The sequence below is a fragment of the Sprattus sprattus genome (genome assembly GCF_963457725.1).
Source record: "Sprattus sprattus genome assembly, chromosome: 12".
Lineage (NCBI taxonomy): Eukaryota > Metazoa > Chordata > Actinopteri > Clupeiformes > Clupeidae > Sprattus > Sprattus sprattus.
The window spans coordinates 10722276-10731012 of record NC_137910.1 but is presented as its reverse complement, the minus strand read 5'-3'; positions in this window follow the sequence as shown (position 1 = coordinate 10731012).

The window sequence follows — 8737 nt, the reverse complement described above, 5'->3', positions numbered from 1 at the left end:
TGAAAAAGCTAACAAGTATAATTGGAGCCCCACTATCACAGTGGGCCGTGCTTAATTGCATTACGCAAGTGGAGTCGTGGCCTTACTTTCCTCTGCTAGACCTAATTAATAAATAGCACAGACGTCTGAAGTCCTTTTGTCCAGGGGATTTCTAACGGGCTGTAATTTCACTACTAATTAAACCTCAGCCCCATTCAGAACCACTTGTGGGTTCCTGGATAAACAGTTAATTTACTAAAGTGTTCCACGGAGGCTCTCAGGGGCTCTCGATCTGGTCTGTGATCTGGACTGAACATTACACATTCAGATGGGAAATTTGACCCGCGGGCCTTGTATTGGTTTCAGGTGGTTCTCTATTACCACGGTGTGTGTGTGTGTGTGTGCGTGTGCCTGTGCTTGTGCTTGTGCGTGTGCGTGTGCGTGTGCGTGTGCGTGTGCGTGTGTGTGTGTGTGTGTGTGTGTGTGTGATATGTCAGCTTACCATGTTAGCTGCAGTTAAAAGAAAATGCATTGATTGCATTGATAGAAAAAAGGTGTTGCAACTGCAAGTAAAAAATCTCTGAAATCCGGGGACATTCACACACACACCATAATACTACTGTAAATACACACTATAATACTCCTGTGATATTACTGTCTCACACACACACTATAATACTACTAAAAAAACTGGAGGAATACATTGTTCCCCAAGTTAATAAACAAAGCTGTGTGTGTGTGTGTGCGTGTGCGTGAGAGTGAGTGAGTGAGTGAGTGTCTGTGTGTGTTTATGTTGTTCAGTTACTCATGAAAGTCTGATGTGCTTCAGTCTGGCATCTTGCCTTTAGCAAACAGAGAACAGAATGCTGATTCATCAGTGGAGTCTTACAGTATTATTAAGTGTTTGCTGAAACAAAAGAGCTAATGGATATCTATGAGTCATTTATTTTTTTATGTGTGTAATGTGTGTAGTGTGTGTGTGTGTGTGTGTGTGTGTGTGTGTGTGTGTATTCATGCATATTTGTGCTGATCTACTGGTGTTTTTTTCAAGGCATATGCTAGCATTTTCATTGCACATGTGTGTATACGTGTATGTGTGCATGCAGTGTGTGTGTTTGTGTGTGTGTGTGTGTGTGTGTGTGTGTGTGTGTGTGTGTGTGTTTCTCAGCCGAGAAGCCCATCATCCTGAAAAAGATAGCCTGCACTATGTCACTTCTGTCCTCATATAACCCCCAGAGAGGGGTGGCCACAACACCACTGCCTCTGCACACGGCCAGCTGCCACCCAGCTGTGCAGTTGAACCACTGTCATCCACTGTCACAAACCAGACAGGGAAACTAAGCTTATTAGATTATTATTTTTCTTACACTTCCTTTTCCTACTTCTGTATTTCATTTCTTTTGACGATATTCCTCAGCACCAATAGGGTATGTTTCGTATATCCCTCAGGACCAATAGGGTATGTTTCTTATGTTCCTCAGGACCAATAGGGTATGTTTCTTATATCCCTCAGGACCAATAGGGTATGTTTCTTATATCCCTCAGGACCAATAGGGTATGTTTCTTATATCCCTCAGGACCAATAGGGTATGTTTCTTATATTCCTCAGGACCAATAGGGTATGTTTCTTATATTCCTCAGGACCAATAGAGTATGTTTCTTATATCCCTCAGGACCTATAGAGTATGTTTCATATATTCCTCAGGACCTATAGAGTATGTTTCTTATATCCCTCAGGACCTATAGAGTATGTTTCATATATTCCTCAGGATCAATAGAGTATGTTTCTTATATCCCTCAGGACCAATAGGGTATATTTCTTATATCCCTCAGGACCAATAGGGTATGTTTCCTATATTCCTCAGGACCAATAGAGTATGTTTCTTATATTCCTCAGGACCAATAGGGTATGTTTCCTATATTCCTCAGGACCTATAGAGTATGTTTCTTATATTCCTCAGGACCAATATAGTATGGTTCTTATATCCCTCAGGACCAATAGAGTATGTTTCTTATATCCCTCAGGACCAATAGGGTATGTTTCTTATATCCCTCAGGACCTATAGAGTATGTTTCTTATGTTCCTCAGGACCAATAGAGTATTTTTCTTATGTTCCTCAGGACCTATAGAGTATGTTTCTTATATCCCTCAGGACCAATAGAGTATGTTTCTTATATCCCTCAGGACCTATAGAGTATGTTTCTTATATCCCTCAGGACCTATAGAGTATGTTTCATATATTCCTCAGGACCTATAGAGTATGTTTCTTATATCCCTCAGGACCAATAGAGTATGTTACTTATATCCCTCAGGACCAATAGAGTATGTTTCATATATTCCTCAGGACCTATAGAGTATGTTTCTTATATCCCTCAGGACCTATAGAGTATGTTTCATATATTCCTCAGGACCTATAGAGTATGTTTCTTATATCCCTCAGGACCTATAGAGTATGTTCCTTATATCCCTCAGGACCAATAGAGTATGTTTCTTACATTCGGACAAGTATGACAGAGCGAGGGTGAGAATGAGGGGGTCTGAGGATAGAATGTGTGGTCAGTGAATAACTGGATTGAACGTTGCGCCATCAATCAGTAAGGGAAATTTGTGTGAACATGTTTAACTAATGGAAGTGCCTGTGCTACACCAAGTTCATCATGATTAGTTTTTTTTGTCTGGAAGGTTTTGAAACTGATGTCCCCACTTCTAGAAAACTCTTGACTTGCTGTGTAGGTAACCTGTTAGCCCCAGTGTAAGATATATACAACAGTAGAGCTGTTTGATGGCAGGGGTGGTGGTGATGATTTTGGTGGTGACGATTTTGGTGGTGGTCATTTTGGTGGTGGTAAATTTGGAGGTGGTGATTTTGGTGGTGATGCTTTTGGTGGTGGTGATTTTGTTGTGTGCTGGGCTGATACTTTAGATGGATTTCAGACTAGCATGTACCAATCTCATGCTAAATGGCCAAATGCAATCTGTATCCGCTGAACCTGAATCTGTATACAGAAGCCTTGTCTTGTCTGTCCCTTTTTGTCTACCATCTTCCACCATCATTGTATTTAAACTACCATACCACCACCATTGAATCTGAACACTTATAATTAAAAAGCCTATCATAGACCTTACAGGCCCCTTCAGTCAGTCTTCTTAATTGTATCATGCGGTCATAACTTCATTCTCTCTTTATTTTCAGAAATCAAAATGGAAATCTTTAATAATTAACATGCATGACTATGAATGAGTATTTAAAGAAGACATGTTCTGCCCTGCAGTGCTCTCTTCTCTCACTCAGCACACAGCCTGTGAAGACTGAGAAGCTGAACTTGTGTCCAGGAATTGTTCTCACATTGACAAGAAGCTTTTAAAGCTTTTATTTATAGTAAATCTCACATGTGTAGGACAGACATGTCTGCCAACCCACTGGCTCCCAGACAATCCTCAATGCAAGACCTGCATGGTCAGCTTGGCGAAGGCATGGTTGCCATAGTGACTTTGTTGTTGGAAAGCCAATGTCGTCTCACACATTACTCTTAAGCTTTTTGCAAAACAAGGACAAATAAAAATCCTTCAGATACAGAAATCTTCCTTTGTTTAGAAGAGAGCACAATATCCAACACTAGCAAATATTGGCCTAGCTTGGCATCTTAATCCTCCATATTTTGCCTCAAAGCCTGTCTGTAATGGGGATACTTTTACAGAAAAATGGAGGGAAACACAGAAATATTGTGGTTTAAAAATAGAAATACATAAAGATCTTACTCAAATACGTGGTGTACTACTGTGTGCTACAGTGTTTGTTGAGTACAGATTGCCCAAGCTAGTGTCCACACTGTTTAAAAAGCTGTCTCGCTCTCACTGTTAGCGCTCACTAAGTCCTGATCCTGTTAATAGAAATACATCAGCGTTTGGACCAGAGGCCAGGGGGAGATGGGGTGCTTAATCTGTTAACTGCATCATGGACACATCAGACATCAGACTGCTGGAGAACACATAGAAAATTATAGGAAACAACTTCATCTGGATAAACAGTGTGTGTGTGTGTGTTTTTCTGTGTGTGTGTGTGTGTGTTTCTGTGTGTGTGTGTGTGTGTGTGTGTGTGTGTGTGTGTTTCTGTGTGTGTGTGTGTGTGTGTGTGTGTGTGTGTGCTTTTGAGACCGAGAGAGAGAATGAGAGAGAGAGCACTCTCACACAAACTCCCACACACACTTTCACACACACTCACGCACACACACACACACACACACACACACACACACACACACATTCCCGCACACACACTAATCATCCTACATGTGCAGACACACTCAGAGACTGAAAGCGAAAGTCTTTATTGTCTTGAAACTGTGTCCCCAGCGATCACCGCTGTGTGAACTCTGGCTAGTCTCAGACTTTTGATGGCCGCTCAGATGAGGCCCATGTGGCCGTGGATCCCAGGCCTTTAATTAGCCCCAAGCACATGTAGCTCCTCCGCGGAGAGCCATTACCCCTAGGCACTCACTGCAGTGGGCTCAGAAATCAACCTCTCCATTTTAGTAATGGTCACACTTTTATCTGGTTGATATCTTAAGCCCTTTTAAAGTGGTCAGCGTGGTAGTGGTTTGTTTGATAGCTGCAGGATCAGATGGGTTGTACTCTTTGAAGATATTTTTTTTGCTCAGTCTGTGGTACCCATTTAATGCGTGCATGGCTGTAGTCCCTCTCGATTGATGCCATCATGTGTCATACTGAACCGTGTATCCTTCTGGCTGGGTTGTACCACATGCAGTGTGTTTGGTGCAGTATAGTCGGAGCTGAAATATAGTTGGACGTGTTTTGAAGGGCTCCTAGAAACTTGTCCAGCCAGCTACAATAAGGCAATTCTGTGTCTCATCCTCTCTTTTCCTCTCTGTCACAGCCTGTATTGAAGATGAGCTTGGACCTCGGGCAGATCCTCATTGCTGTTTTCCTGCAGTCCAGTCCTCTGCAAGAGCGACTGCAGTAGCAGTGACCATAGCTCTGGGAGGCGTACAGCAGGAATACCAAACAGCGCTGACGGTTATCAGGTGTGACAGGACCGTGCCTCTTCAGGGATCATGTCTCAGTCAGGCAAGGTGTACCACGTGTATGTGGAGGTGCGAGACGGAGAAGTGCTGGACCCCTTAATGCTCCAGAGGCCAGATGTGCTCCCGGGGTGCCAGCGGACGTCCCCCCACCTGTCCCACAGCCCCGCCATGTCCCCAGGGTTGTCTCACATGTCCCCGGGGTTGTCTCACAGAGGTGGGGGCAGCACCCAGAGCCTCTCCTCCAACAAGTCCTCCTCCAGGCACTCCGTGAGCTTCCAGCTGGGCCGCGCGGAGGAGCAGTGCCCCGGAGTGGGGCATCACCGCCAGAGCCTGCCCTGCGATGGGTTCGTGGGGCATCACCGCCAGAGCCTGCCCTGCGATGGGTTCGGCCACATGCTCTCGAGCCTGCAGACCGGCCACAACGGCATCCTGATGCGGGCGCGCTCCACGGAGAGCGAGCCTTTCTACTACGGGCGGGAGAATCACATCGCGGGAAGGTACACGGCACCCCCGACGCCCAGCGCGGGGCGCCGCTCGTACGGAGCGCCCAGCAGAGACGGGGAGGGCCGGAGGTCGGTGGTCACCTACAGCTACATCGAGAAAGGGAACATCCAGCCGGGGGTGGACGGCTCGCACAGTTCCCTGTGCCAAAGCGAGCCGGAGAACCCCTTCAACCGGGCCCTGGAGGAGGAGGAGGAGGAGCGTGCGGCCAGCCTCATGCGGAACAGGCTCGGCGACCCGGCCCGCTTCAGCAGCTGGGAGTCACTGGGGAGCTCCAGTCCCAAACTCACGCCCTCACAGAGGTACTCCCTGAACCTGCGCCGCGCCACCATGGACTCCATCGCCCGAGAGGCCACCTACCGCGCCCTGGAGGAGTTCGGCTCCCCGCAGATAAGGCGCCGCTTGGAGGTGCAAAACCACCAGCACCAGGACCAGCCCCAGTACCAGGACCAGCCCCGCTGTCGCTCCTGGGGTGGGTCTCCGGTTCTGCCTCGAGGCACCAGCACCCTACCCACCAACGCCCACCTCATGGACTCTGCCCACGGCCTGCCCAGAAGCCCAGCCACTGATCAGCTGTCCTCCCACGTCAGACAGACGTACTACACCATGTCCCCCCCCAGCACCCGGGCCCACACCTACGGAACTCCAAACCAGCGACAGTGGCACGGTGACGACAGTCCCAAGCTGCCATACAAATATGGTCCTGCTCTGCCATCATGCAAACCGACAGCCATTCAGCACGAGATACCCGCCATGACCGTCACAAAGGCTCCCGGTAGCCCCGGTAACCACCAGAGGGTGAATCACCACCTTGCCGACAGCCCTCGCCCCTCTCCCCGGGTCAACTTCAGCCTGGACGCCTCCAGGGCAAAAGCGGACGAGGACACGAATCACCTGAGCGGGAGAAGGAGTGTCTCGCCCTCCACCAGCCCGGACCTGGCCCGTAGGCTGGCCGAGGAGGCGTCCAAGATGTCCTCCCTCTTCATGGAGAGGAGGAGCCCGTCTCCCGTGCCGTCGTGTGGAGAGGACACAGACAGGTCCGACAGCCCCCCCAGGTCCGGCACCCTGTCAAGGGACTCCCAGATGTACGCCAGCCTGCAGGGCCTGGGCTCTCCAGCGCAGTCCCACTCCGACATCAGCCTCCCCGGGCAGGACCACCACTGGGCCGAGAGGGAATCCGTGAGGTGCGCGCCGCAACCGGGACACGGCGCGCCCCTACCGCCATACAGGAGCGGAGCGTCCCCCGGCCTGGCCAAGATGCACCGCCTGGACATGGCGCCCTCCCCCATCAGGGACCCTCGGCTGGAGATGGGGGAGTTTGCGGGAAAGGCCAGCCCCACCCCGCACCGCCATCAGCCCCCGCAGTACACCGGGGACAGCTGGTCCCCAAGCCTGGAGCGCAAGCAGCAGGCCACGTGCTACGCCCAACACCCAAGGGACAGCCCAGAGAGCCACCGCAGGGGCTACGGGGGACACACCGCTGAGACGCCCGTCAGCTGGACCTCCCAGCTGCAGCACTGGGGAGAGGAGAGGCAGACGGAGGAACTGGAGAAATCCATCCGGCTTCACGGCACATCTCCTCCAGTTATCTCCTCCCCAAAGGTGGATAAGAGGAGAAGGAATGTATCGGAGGCAGAACGAGGTGAAGGTGGAGGCGGCAGTGGGGGTGGTGGTGGCACTCCAGGCTTATCTAAAAGCTCTAGTGGTGTCACAGGGAGCATCGGGGACAGTTCGCAGTTGGAGAGAGACTGCCTCTCCACGGAGTCATCCAGCCAGACCAGCCAGAGGAGCAGCAACAGCGGGAACAACACTGCAGGGGTGCAGGTGTGTGTCTGTGTGTGTCTGTGTGTGTGTGTGTGTGTGTGTGTGTGTGTGTGTGTGTGTGTGTGTGTGTGTGTGTGTCTGTGTGTGTGTCTGTGTGTGTGTGTGTGTGTGTGTGTGTGTGTGTCTGTGTGTGTGTGTGTGTGTGTGTGTGTGTGTGTGTGTGTGTGTGTGTGTACAACCCTGCAGGGGTGCAGCAGGTGTGTGTGTGTGTGTTATTTGATGGTTCATTCAGTTATCGCTTTCTAGTTTTCAAACCCTGCTAATCAATATAGATGGAATTTCTCTCTGATGGTAGTATATTATAAACATGGGAGATACGTGTTGGATGGCTGTTCTATTTCTACGCTACTTCTAACTATCTAGACATTCATACTGTATTCTTGTCACGTTAAGCCGTGTGAACGCTCTGTGCTTTGACCTAGTCTGAAGACGCGTCGGGGTTGGAGTCTTCCCTGCGTTCGCAGAAGATAGCTCGTGCCAAATGGGAGTTCCTGTATGGGGCGCCCACTAACGACAAGCGTGGACCCAAAGGTAAAAGCCAGCTCCCTTTGTTGACGTCATGTTCTCCCACTTCCCCCCCTTGCGATTACAGATCCTGGCTTCCCCACTCACTTCTTCTTATCTCTCCCCTTCATCTGCCTCTCCTACAAACCAAGCTGCTGGCTTTTAAATGCACGTGTAATCCAATTATGTGCAGGGATAGAGGCACCCAAACATGGCCGCCCAGATTCACTGGCTTTGTGAAACACTGTTGAGCTACATATGGTATTTGTTTTTTTTCCCAGCTTTAGTTGTTTCCCCTTGGGTCAGCATAGATTAGATTGGTCTATGTGGTTTATCCATAAATAATGAGGCTAGTGTCCATCTGCCTGCTTACCCCTCCATCCATTTGGATTTGGTGAGGAAGTTGTCCTTTAACCACAAGAAGACAAATCATCACATAATCAAATACTTACACATTACTAACTGCACATCGGAACTTCTTACATGACCGCTTTCCCAAACCCTGCTAAATAAAATGATGTTGAATTTGTACAACAGAAAGGAAACAGCAGCTTTGACAGTTTTGTATTTGATTAACAGATCAATCAACTGATCAGGGCACTGGGCGTCATGTTCGTCTCCGTGAAATGAATGGATTCAAATGCAACAATATACACCAGTGCAATGTACTCAACACTTCTCAACCCAAATTGGTGCTTTTCTCCCCTACGTCAGACACTCCTGGTGTCTGCACTGCGCCCTCTAGTGGCCTCTCCGGGAAGCCTCCCACCCCGTCCTCCTCTTCCTCCCTGCCCAGGAAGCCCCAGCGGAGCCGAAGGGCCCAGGGCCCGAAGAAGGACGAGTTCCACCGCCTGAGCTATCACGAGGTTCAGCACGTAGAGGTGGA